This window comes from Lactuca sativa, chromosome 2 (genome assembly GCF_002870075.4).
Source record: "Lactuca sativa cultivar Salinas chromosome 2, Lsat_Salinas_v11, whole genome shotgun sequence".
NCBI lineage: Eukaryota > Viridiplantae > Streptophyta > Magnoliopsida > Asterales > Asteraceae > Lactuca > Lactuca sativa.
The window spans coordinates 7,823,714-7,836,868 of NC_056624.2; positions in this window are offsets into that span (position 1 = coordinate 7,823,714).

A 13,155-nucleotide genomic window follows, 5' to 3' on the forward strand; every position below is an offset into this window, starting at 1 on the left:
AACAATTGTTGAATAATTTTGAGAACGTTTTTGCTTAATTTTGGTTGATTGAAAAATGAAAAAAGTGTTTTAAAAATCTCGTCGTTACAAGTTGGTATTGTAGCCTTGGTTTGAGGGACTTGGATGCACCTTTGGGCGTATCTGAACTCAAACCGAGGATTTGAGAAATTCAACAATAAAAGAAAAAAAAACTAAATTTTCTAAAAAGAGCAAGGAGTTTTGAAACAAACAGAGCAGAGTACTGTGTACGGTCAGCCAGCGCCCGAACAGTGAATCCCCAAAATACCCTTACATTATATGTTATAAGATATGCTATGTTATGTTATGCATGCTAGAGTAGGCTAGGTATTCATATTAGGACTAGAGTGGCCTGATTTGTGATGCCTTAGCCTAGGAGATTTCTGCTGCTATGAGATGTCTGGAGAGTGAGTGGGTAACAGTTAGGAGCTCATGAGAGGTCTATCAGAGGGTAGCCAATGCATAGAGAGAGCAGAGTACTTGCGATCCGGGCTCCATGGAGGAGAACTTGGGTTGAATGCTGATGCGGTGTGATTAGTAGTATAGGGGCCGTACTACTAAAGACACCGGATCAGTAAACAACCCAAGTAAGAATCCTTTGGTTATTGGAGAACGAGTAGGGTTGCATTATCGAGTGCGAGTATGCTCGATCGAGTCTCTGATATTTTTATGTTGTATTTCAGAGGCATCATGGTTGGGACACGACACACAACTGAGAGCAGTGGGGTCAGTGACGAGGAGATCCGTCGATTGATTCATGAGGAGGTGGTAGCTGCCATCCGGGCTGAGATTCCAGAGATGTTCGGGGTCATCAAGACTACACTGATTGAGATCTTTGATGAACGGTATGCAACGGTGACTGAGGCTGTGGCTGCTGTAGCTACTGTTGTTGTTGCTGCTGCCAGACCATAGGGAGGTGACTCGTTGTTGTTTCAGGAGATCAGCAACACGAAGCCGCCAGAGTTTGATGGGAAGCAGGACCCGATTTCTGTGATGAGGTGGATCTCTGACATCGAGGGATGTTTCTATATGTGTTCTTATCCAGAACACTTGAGGGTGCGGTTCTCTCTGAACCAGCTTCGCTTGGGAGCGAAGGATTGGTGGAAGTTCGTGATGGCGAGCTTCACTCTGGCAGAGATTTCTGAGGTGACCTGGGAGAGGTTTACTGCCATGTTTAGAGACGAGTATGTTCCCCCGGTGGAAAGGGAACAGTTGATTCAAGAGTTCTTGACCCTCAAGCAGGGTACCGATTCTGTTATAGTCATTACCAGGAAGTTTCACAAGAGGGCGATGTTTTGCCCTGAGCAAGTATCTACTGAGCAGGCTTGCATGAGCCGATATCTGAGTGTTCTAAGGAGAGACATACAGGAGTTCGTGGCGAACTCGACTTACCAGACATTTGCTGAGCTCCAGGAAAATGCCCGGAAGAGGGAGATCGAATTGGAGACTCAGGCCTGGGAGGAGGCCTAGTTACTGAGGATTGATCGGTGGCCGGCTCAGTTTTAGCTGGCAGCCAAGCGGGCTAAGCCCGCTGATTCGAGATCTGGGGGCGCGAAGGGCCGCACTTGTGGGAAGTGCGGCAACAGTCACGAGGGGTCGTGCCGGGAAGGAGTATGCTACAAGTACGGGAAAGAGGGTCACGTCGCGAGGGATTGCCCCAAGGGATTTTCGGTTTGCTTCCATTGCAACGAGACCGACCATCGGAAGGCCGAGTGCCCTCAGCTTCAGCAGGGATCTGTGCCTATGACCAGGACTACCGAGGCTCGGCCAGTGAAGGCCGAGGCGCCAAAGGCTCGTGGGAGGGCCTTTTAGTTGACAGCGAAGGAGGTCCGCGCAGCACCCGACGTTGTGGCCAGTACGTATTCTTCTCTCTATTTATTTGAGTCTGAGATATTATGCTTATATCATGTTATACGTAGGTACTTTTCTTATGAACTATGTACCTACCCTAGTGCTATTTGACTCGGGAGTGAGTCGATCTTTTGTGTTGCTAGCCTTTAGTCATCATATCAGTATTTGTCGAGAGGCTTTGAGTCGACCTTTGTGAGTTTCTATAGCTAACGAGTGAGCAGTGTATGCCAAAGAGGTGATTCGAGGAAGTAAACTTGAGATCTTAGGTGTGGGGTTTCAGATCGATCTAGTTCTGATTGCGATGGGGGACGCATGTGTCATAGTGGGCATGGATTGGTTGAGCCAATTTGGAGCTATTATAGATTGCGAGTGTCAACTGGTGACAATTCGAGACCCTAGTGGGGGGTACTTACGGTGTACGGTGAGGGCACCCATCCTGAGTCAGCATTTTGTTCGGCTGCTAGAACGAGACAGAGTTTACAGCAGGGCTGTAGGGGATTTGTGGCCTATGTGATGGATACGCGAGTGGCCGCTGGGAGGCCAAGTTCAATTGATGAGGTCCCAATTGTGTGGGAGTTCCCTGATGTTTTCCCCGAGGAGTTGTTGGGTGTGCCTCCTGAGAGGCAAGTGGAGTTTCGTATCAACTTGGTGCCAGGGGCGGCACCTATTTCCAAGGCACCCTATCGCCTTGCACCGCCCGAGATGCACGAGTTATCCTTGCAGCTTCAGGAGTCGCTGGGAAAGGGGTTTATCAGACCGAGTAGCTCACCTTGTGGAGCGCCGATCCTTTTTGTCAAGAAGAAGGATGGTTCACATCGGATGTGCATCGATTACCGGGAGTTGAACAAGTTGACGGTCAAGAACCGCTATCTATTACCAAGATTTGACGACATGTTCGATTAGTTGTAGGGGGCGTCTTTGTTCTCCAAGATAGACTTGAGGTCGGGATATCACCAGATGAGGGTTCGGGATGAGGACATCCAGAACACATCGTTCAAAACTTGTTACAGGCGTTACGAGTTCGTGGTGATGCCATTCGCGCTCACCAATGCACCACAGCGTTCATGGATCTCATGAACCGGGTGTGCAGGCCGATGTTGGATCGTTCGGTGATGGTTTTCATCGATGATATCTTGGTATATTCGAAATTCAGAGAGCATCATGAGGTGCATTTGAGGGAAATCCTCAGAGTTCTGAGATCGGAGACGCTTTACGCCAAATTCTCCAAGTGTGATTTTGGGTTACGGGAGGTCCAGTTCCTTGGGCGTCTCGTTAACCAGCAGGGGATTTTCGTCGATCTGGCCAAGATCGAGGCTGTGATGAGTTGGGAGGCACCGAGTTCACCTACTGAGAACAGGAGTTTCTTAGGGTTGGCAGCTATTATTGGAGATTTATTAGGGATTTCTCCAAGATCGTCGTGCCACTCACCAAGTTGATCTGGAAGGGTGTTGCTTTTTCTTGGGGTCCGGAGCAACAGACCTTGTTCGAGACACTTCGCCAAAGATTATGGGAAGCCACGGTGCTGGCCCTTCCGAAAGGGGTGGAGGATTTCGTGGTATATTGTGATGCATCGATATCGAGGTTGGGAGCGGTACTTATGAAGAGGGGCATGTGATAGCATATGCATCGAGACAGCTAAAGCCTCATGAGTCAATGTATCCCACTCAAGATTTGGAATTGGGGGAAGTAGTGTTTGCCCTCAAGATCTGGCGTCCCTATTTGTATGGGGTTTGGTGTACGATATACACGGACCACAAGAGTTTGAAGTATTTGATGGATCAGCCCAACCTGAATATGCGCCGGAGGAGATCGTTGGATGTAGTAAGGGATTACGATTGTGAGATCATGTTCCACCCGAGCAAGGCTAATGTTGTAGCCGATGCCTTGAGCCGTAGGGTAGAGGGAGTCTGTAACGACCAAAAATTTCAACAAACTTTAAACTTTTCAAAATATCCCAATTTCTTTAAGTTTTTACAAAAAGGTTTTCAATACATTTATTATCAGAGTATTCCCAGAACCATAACATAAATCATAAATATGAGGAGCAGTACGATCACGCCTTTGCCTTGCCACGGTCTCCTGAAGAACCTGAAAAACATTAAACCACAACTGTAAGCCCAAAAGCGTAGTGAGATACCCCTAAAATACCAACCACATATACCATACACACATAAAATGCTACATCATAACAATTCACAAAACAGCCATGCATATCGGGTCTACTGTGTGACTGGTCCGCCGTGTCGGGCCTTCAGACCACCGGGTCCACCCTCCGAGTCTAGTCATGTCCCTTGAGTCTACAGTGTGGTTGGTCCGCCCGCACAATGCCTTCAACCCACCTGTTCCACTCTATGAGTCTACAGTATGACTGGTCCACCCGCATCTGGCCTTCAGTCAGCCTGGTCCACTCTCCAAGCCTCGGCACGTCTGGTCCGCCCTCGTGGGGCCTACAGCCTATTCGGACCGCTCGCTGGGCCTTCGGACTAACCGGTCCGCCCTGGGTATGTTGGCCTACAGCACAAAGCTGGTCCCGCCTGAAACCAACCCCAGTCAAACAACCATGTGCACATAAACATACAATCATATAACAATTCACATTCAAACAAACCGATCTAGCAGATCACGTAGCACGACATACTCTAAACATGATACCGACCCAACCGGTCACTAGCATATACCATCCTAACTACCAGGATGCAATCATAGTAAAACATCAACATAACAACAATACCCAGATTACAATCCGATAAAGGGCCGGCCTTGGTGCCTTAGACCCTGTTGATATAGTGAGGATAACTTACCTTGCAACTGCTGACTGAAAAGATAAGATGACGCTGCTCCAACCTCCGACACGAACTCCACCCCTAATAAAGCCAAAAGACTAAACCTAATAAATACCACAAAATACCAAAATACCCTTAGAAGTCAACTGGTCAACTCTTGATCAAAGTCAAAGTCAAAGTCAACCTTCTGGCTAACTCTACTCGCCTAGTCACCCCGCTGACTCGCCGAGTCCCCCAACACTGAAAAGTCCCATCACAGCTCACTGAGTCATCCATTGACTCATAGATTTGTAGCTTAACCAGGAAAGGCTAAGACCTCAAGACCAGACTCGCCAAGTCCAAGAACAGACTCGCCGGGTCTAAGGCTATCTTCAACCAACTTGCCGAGTTGTTCTTCCAACTCATCGAGTTCATGCCCACCTTCAAGCAACTCGCCGAGTACACCCTTGTGACTCGCCGAGTACCACTAGCTCTTAACCCATACAAAAGCCTTCCAGGCCATGCAGTTGATCCAAAACGGTGATCTACCCTTCTACAACCCATCCATCACATAAAGTGGCAAACTTTACGTGAATCCAAAGAGATCTAGGCATTTTACACTCTAGGCATAGGGTTTGCGACAAGATGACTTCACCAAACACTCAAGAATAAGGACCTTAATGCACTCTAGACCATCTCCATTCCAGATCTGAGGTAGCAACTCTAGAACTACTCTCGCAATTGTGACAACCCGAAATTTCCTTTTGCTCAAAACCCTAAAACTCAACCACTTCGTATCATAAATGAATATCATTATTTCTTTTGTTTAAGAAATGTAAAGTTCGTTTGATTATTTTAACATTATTTTTAAACGAACGGGTGAAAGAAAGTGCCCTCTCGGGTTTTAATTTTTTAAAAATCACAAACACCTCGCGTCTTAGAAACTCTCGGCCAAACTATTTCGTTTGAGTCGAGAAATCATACCAAAATCCGAAAACTCATGCTTATCCATGAGTTTACTCCTTAAGTCTAGTCAATATGAGTTTACTCCCCATTTACCCAAAAGAGTAAACTCCCAAAAGACTAAACTCAAGAAAACCTCTCAAGTAGTAAACTAGAAACAATTCAAAATCTTCAAACTTGTAAGTGTTCTATCCATTCCAAGTTGATTAAACACTTAATCTAGTGTTTGTGCATCTATTCATCCATTCACTTTTGTGTTTTTGATTAGATCTCCAAAAACACCAAGAACACACACTAAGTGTTCTTGGACTTTTAGCATACTTCAGGCTTCCTTATTGTAAGTACTTCACTCCTTGAGTCTTATTGAGATAGTATTACAAGTTAGCATCAAGAAATTATGCTAAGAACTCATGGAACAAGGTGTTCACGGTCCAAGAAGATTCTTGGGCCGTAAACACCATAAATGATACCAAAGTGTGTCTAAGCCTCAAAACTATGCCCTAATTGATGTTTAAACCTTCCTTGATATGTTTAAACCCTTCCTTGTTGTGTTTAAGCATAGAAAAACATCAAAGACCATCAAAGATAGGTGTTTACGGTTTGGGGATCTCCTAAAACCGTAAACACCCTAAAGTGGGTTTAAGTTGGTCAATTTTCTTCCTTAGGCTTAGAAACTAGCACTTACTTTTATCTACTTGTGTTAGGGACTTGAAAACATGGCTATAAACTTCTCCATAAGGGCTTACAGTAGTAAACCCAAAGGAAAATGCCATTGGGCCGTAAACTCCTCAAAGGAGGTGTTTTGTTGCCCTAGTCCCTTCCAAAGGCTAAACCACTTAGTAGAATTGCTTCAAAAGGCTTGCTAAACCACAAAACAACACTTGGACCTTAAGACTAGAGTTTAGACCGTAAACTCTAGAGCTTACTGTCATAAACTCCAAAGGAGTTTACCCTTGAACCCCAAACACCATAGCAAGGTCCTTTAGCACTTAGATGCAATCCTTATGGCTTGTAGCACTTATATAAGGTGTTTTACATACCTTAGGATGTCTTAACTTTATCAATTAGTGGTTTAAAGTCTAATTGAATACATATATGTGTGATTATATGTTAACTAGGATCATTGAGTGTGAACAAGTCTTCACTTGACACCTAACAATCCTACATCGTTCAGTTCATCCAAACCACCATCTTCAAGTGAGTTCATACCTCTAATCAACGTTTTAAATGATTTTAAATGATTTAATGGGGGGGGGGGGAATACAAGTAGAAAACAACATGTTATTAAATCATTTATATGTATTTTATAACTGTGTTTTCATTCAACAGAGTTCACATACTAGAAAATATGATGCACGAAATGGTTTTCTATCTTTAAAATACTTTGTCATCAAATGTATTACTTTTGAAATGTTTATTAACATGACATCAAGTCACTCTAAATTATTATTCAAAACTCTTAGATACCTTGCAAAACCATTACATATACCTTCTTGAACAAACAATTGTCTTTCAGTTAATTATCATAGGGATAGTTAGAAGAAATACAACATTATTCCTATTACAAGGAATCACACAAGAGTCAGTTCATTCATGAGTCAATACCAGTACATTATCTGATACATGAGTACATATACATATGATTACATGATACATGAGTACGTTTACACATGCTTACATGAATGCCATACATGAATACTGTTACATAGATACATTATCCTGTATTCAATTACCTGGATACTAGTACGTAGAGTTATGAGGAAGATTTATTCGTACCTTCTGTGTAAATTTTCCTGCCTATCCCTATTCGACGGGATGTCTAGACGGGACTAACCATTCTGGAACCCAGCTGTTAGCACCACTTGGTGATGAACATCTACGGATGTTTAAGATTATCACTTATAATTGATAGATGGATATCGAAACTAACCATTCCTCCATCTTGTTGTTGCAACAGAGGATGGGTTGAAAATCTTCGGATGATCATTAGGTTATCACTTATATTAGGAGTCGGCTACGGGACTAACTCTTCCTCCAACCTGCTGCTGCTACAGAGGACAATTGGACAATCTTCGGATGGCGTGTTAGTCCTGGTATCCAGGGATAACACTTACATGGCTATATTTTTCCTATTTACTTTATTTTGTGATATATTCACATAAATGATGAGTTAGACCCATTACTGTTTGTAGTAGTCAAAAAGAAGGAAAAACTATCATTTTACATACAAAACATTCGGGTCTTGGTAGAAGACTACATTGTCATAACAAAACATTCGGGTCTTGGTAGAAGACTACATTTCATACTAGTAGGAAATAAGGGATTTCTGAGGGTTTTTCATACTTATGTCAACTGTCTTACTCAAAGGTTTTACATGACATACATAACAGTTTATCAAAGCAAGACAATGACACTTAAATACTCATGAATTCACCAGCTTTAAAGCTGATAGTCTCTTTCAAAATAACTTGTATTCTCAGGTCATCAGTAGACAGGTACGGTGGCCAGGTTTTGAGAAGACGGAGCAGACAAGCCTCGTCTTTTATTTTGATTATGAAATTTTGGTGTCTTATTACAATGAAAGTACACACATGTATTAAAACTGTACTTATAATGCAATGGATGATGTTGTTGCTTGTTTACTATCTTACACTGTTGTGATACTATACATGACGTCCTCCACCCCTGAACGTTTCTGCCGTTCGTGGTTTTGGGGTGTGACAGATTGGTATCAGAGCATTGTTTATAGTGAATATAGTATATCAACCCATAAAAGATATACTAACTATAAATACATTGGGATTAAAACACTCTATGTAAGTGTTATACTTTTAAATAATAAAATATTTAACAAAGTATATGTGCCTGCATTCTTACTAAAACCAGTGTCACAATGACAAGAGCAAAAGTATTACTATTGTTGAATATCACAAGTAAGCCTAGGGATATATAGTCAGTCTTGGGAATGGCATAGCCTGATCAACTATGCTGGTCCGAGGAGTGATTAGCATATGCCCAAGAATGGTTGTGATATGGCAACAAGTCTAAAAACTTACCAACACAACCATAAAGAAATACCATAGGGGTATTTGGTCTTACTGTAATTATCTTAGTTAGTTCGTCTAATTAGCTATTTCTTATATCCCTTTTCTAGCGTAAATTAAAATCATTGGATTTCACTATGGCGATCTGTACTTCCCAAACCAAGGCAACGCTTGATGGCTAGAGGAAGAACCAAAAGATGATCACCCAATCCCTTTGGATGATCACCATGCTGAGGGTTTTTCCGATAGTTCTGACTCGGAGCCTGAAGTCAATAACCTACCCCCAGCTGCTCAAAACCCGAACCTAAACCCCCATCCCACATTTCAAGGACCCACACCTCTGTGGGCCACTAACTTGAATACATGGAGTCATGAACAGGGTCAGCGCATTCCCTACAATGGAGACCGAAGTTTCTACAACCTCACTGAAGGAGGTTCTGCTGACAGAGCCCTACCCATCATGGTTCGTAGGATTTCTCGGAACACGATAATGGGTCAATCAACTATCAATCGAGTTTTGGAGATTGATGCCAACTCTGGTGTCAACACATTCCGCATTCGCCAACTAGATTCTGCTCATGAAAGAACCCTGCTCCGCAATGCAGCCCTGCAAAGAGAACTTGCTGAAACTCAAGCTGAAGTTAGGGAACTTCGAGCTCAGCAAGCAAGAGCTGACATGCGTATGAGGGACATGGAACGTCTACTATCAGGATCAAGGACTCATGCTAGCGGTTCTCGTCGACTCATCTTTTGAAAATAACCTAGTTTATCTAAAAACTTTGGTCTAATTTCCTATCTTTCTAAATCTTAGACCTGTTAGGTCTTGATCTAGACATAGTTCTGTCAAAATTTTCCTATCTTGGTTGATGTAAGGCCTACTTATAGGCTATTTTCCTGAACTTGTTACATCTATAATTCTAGTATTACTGATAGATATCTAATCATATGAAAACTATTATCCAAATACTGTCATCTTCATTTAGTCATTCTATTCATTTGTTGTTGGGCTATGGGGAGTTAGTCCATGAGACACAATTATTATTCATTTATTCTTATCTATGTCGTCATCTTTTAAACATATAGTTAAAGATGCCGCCACACAGAAATCTCAGGCATAACCCAAACAACGAAGTACCGATACCACCACCTCCACCACCACCACAACCTTAACCACCTCAACCACCTAACCCCTTCGATGCCAACATGTTCCATGGAGCTTTCACAGCCGCAGATGCAGCTGCTGTGTCAGTATTCAACACTCCTGACCCTAGTGGACCGGGAACAGGTGCACCTCCCTCGAACCACGATGAAAGCCATGGACACCCTCGGGAATGCACCTATAAAGACTTCACAAACGTCAAACCCCGCAGCTTCAATGGTACTGGTGGGGTTATGGTGTTAAGGCAGTGGATTGAAAAGATGGAATCTGTCTTTGAAATATGCGCTTGCCAAGAAAGCAACAAGGTCAAGTTCCCAGCATGTACCTTCTCTGACAGGGCACTAACATGGTGGAACGGCCATGTTAAATATCTGACTCTGGTGGTGGCATATTCCATCAGCTGGGAACACTTGAAGGACATGCTGATGAGAGAGTATTGTCCTCGGGGAGAAATACAAAAACTCAAGCAGGAACTTTGGAGCCTACAAATGGTTGGATCCGACATGGGAACCTACACGAATAGGTTCTGTGATTTGGCAATCCTATGTCCTGATATGGTTACTCTCGAAAGCAAGAAGATAGAGAGATATATCTGGGGGATGTCTCCCCAGATCCAATCTAGTGTATTAGCTTCCAAACTTATCACTTTTGATAGTGCCAAGGAGCTGGCACAGTCTCTCATAGACCACGGGAAACACAGGAACCCAACAATCCATGCATCCATACCACAAAAGTCCAACCCCGACAACAACAGGAAGGGGTGGAATAAGAGGAAAAGAGGGGCTTCGCAAGAATCCTCCAAGAGACAACAACTTGTGGCAATCAATGCTGCCACAGTAACTCCTGTTGTCCCTGCGAACCCCTTACCGGCAAAACCATATGCTGGAACCCTTCCGAAGTGCACCAAGTGCAACTTCCACCACCACGAACCTTGCAAGGAGATGCAGTGCTCTAACTGCAACAGGAAGGGACACACAGTCCGTTTCTGCAAGACTCCCACAGCTCAGGCCGCACAGGTTCCTAACGTCGGTATGAGCCAAACTTGCTATGGTTGTGGCGAAGTGGGTCACTACAAGAGGAACTGCCCTAAAGCGGGGATGGCTGGAGGAGTAGGAAGAGTTATGGACCTAGGCCACGAGGAAGCGGTAGCTGATCCAACAATAGTTACTGGTACGTTTCTCCTCGATAACTCATATGCTTGCATACTTTTCGACAGTGGAGCAGAGAGAAGTTTCGTAAGTCACAAATTTGCACACCTACTTAAACAAAAACCCTGTGCATTAGATAATCCATTCATGGTAGAAATGGCTAACGGGAAAATGGAGAGTACTAAATGCATATACATAGGTTGTACTTTAACTTTAGATAGCCATACTTTCAAGATAGATCTCATGCCAGTCCAAATTAAATGTTTTGACGTTATCATCGGCATGGATTGGTTGAGTCTTCTTCACGCCGACATCATGTGCTTTGAAAAAGCAGTTCGTCTTAACCTTCCTAACAATGAAACATTAGTTTTTTACGGTGACAAACCTAGTATGAGTCATCGCATCATTTCGTGCATTCAAGCCCAGAAGTGCTTGCGAAAGGAATATCATGCATTCCTCGCACACGTCGTCGATACGAGTCAAGAAATGAAAGACATTCAGAAAATCCCCAACGTACGCGACTTTCCCGACATCTTCCCAGAAGAACTTCCTAGTTTACCACCGCAATGCCAAGTCGAGTTCAGAATCAACTTAGTGCCAGGAGCTACCTCAGTAGCCAAATCTCCTTATCGTCTGGCACCGGCCGAGATGCAGGAACTTTCCAGTCAACTTAACGAACTTCTCAAGAAGGGATTCATTAGGCCAAGCTTCTCACCATGGGAAGCACCGGTCTTGTTCGTCAAGAAGAAAGATGGATCGTTTCGCATGTGCGTTGACTATAGAGAACTCAACAAACTTACCATTAAAAATCGTTATCCTTTGCCCCACATTGACGATTTATTTGATCAACTTCAAGGAGCCAACTACTTCTCGAAGATAGATCTGCGATCCGGATATCACCAACTACGAGTGTTAGAGGAGGATGTTCCCAAGACAACCTTCCGAACTCGTTATGGACACTATGAGTTTGTAGTGATGCCGTTCGGATTAACAAACGTGCCCGCCGTATTCATGGATCTAATGAATAGGGTGTGTCATCCGTACTTGGATCAGTTCGTCATCATCTTCATTGATGACATACTCATCTACTCTCGAAGTAAGGAGGAACATAGTAAACATCTCCGTAGAGTCTTAGAAACATTTTGAGCGGAGAAGCTCTATGCGAAGTTCTCCAAGTATGAATTTTGGATCCGACAAGTCGAATTTCTGGGCCATGCTGTTAGCGAAGAAGGAATACACGTGGACCCTTCCAAAATCAAGGCCATTGAGAACTGGTCAGCACCGAAGACACCTACATAAATTCATCAATTTCTAGGTCTAGCTGGCTACTCTCGCAGGTTCATCGAGAACTTCTCTAGCATAGCGAAACCTCTAACAAACCTGACCCAGAAAGGTGTGGCCTTTGAGTGGGAAGAGAAATAGGAAAAAGCTTTCCAAACGCTCAAACAAGCCTTGTGTACCGCACCGATACTATCCCTCCCCGAAGGGATAGAAGACTTCATTGTCTATTGCGATGCATCCAATCAAGGACTCGGATGTGTTCTGATGCAGCGAGGTAAAGTCATAGCCTATGTCTCGAGACAGCTGAAGACACATGAGGTTAACTACACCACCCATGATCTTGAACTAGGAGCAGTCGTATTTGCTCTAAATGTCTGGATACACTACCTGTATGGTACAAAAAGCATGATCTTTACAGACCACAAGAGTCTACAACACATCTTCGACCAGAAAGAGCTCAACATGAGACAACGACGGTGGGTAGAGCTACTCAGTGATTACGAGTGTGAAATTCGTTATGATCCGGGTAAAGCCAATGTAGTAGCCGACGCCCTGAGTCGGAAAGAATATATTGGTTGTAGAGTCAAATCTTTGACTCAAACTATCCATTCACACTTGTCCATGCAAATTAAGGAGGCTCAGCTCGATGCTTTGAAACCTGAAATGTGGCAGGTGAATCCCTTAGAGGGATGGATAAGAACTTGCAAGTCAAGGGTGGCGGAACCTTATACCTCATGGATCGGATCTGGACACCGAAACACGATGGCTTCAGAGACTTGGTCATGACGGAAGCTCACAACACTCGTTATTCCGCCCACCCGGGTTCAGATAAGATGTATCTGGACCTTAAAGAGTTATACTGGTGGCGTAACATGAAAGCAGATATTGCTACCTTCGTGAGTAAATGCCTTACTTGCGCAAAGGTCAAG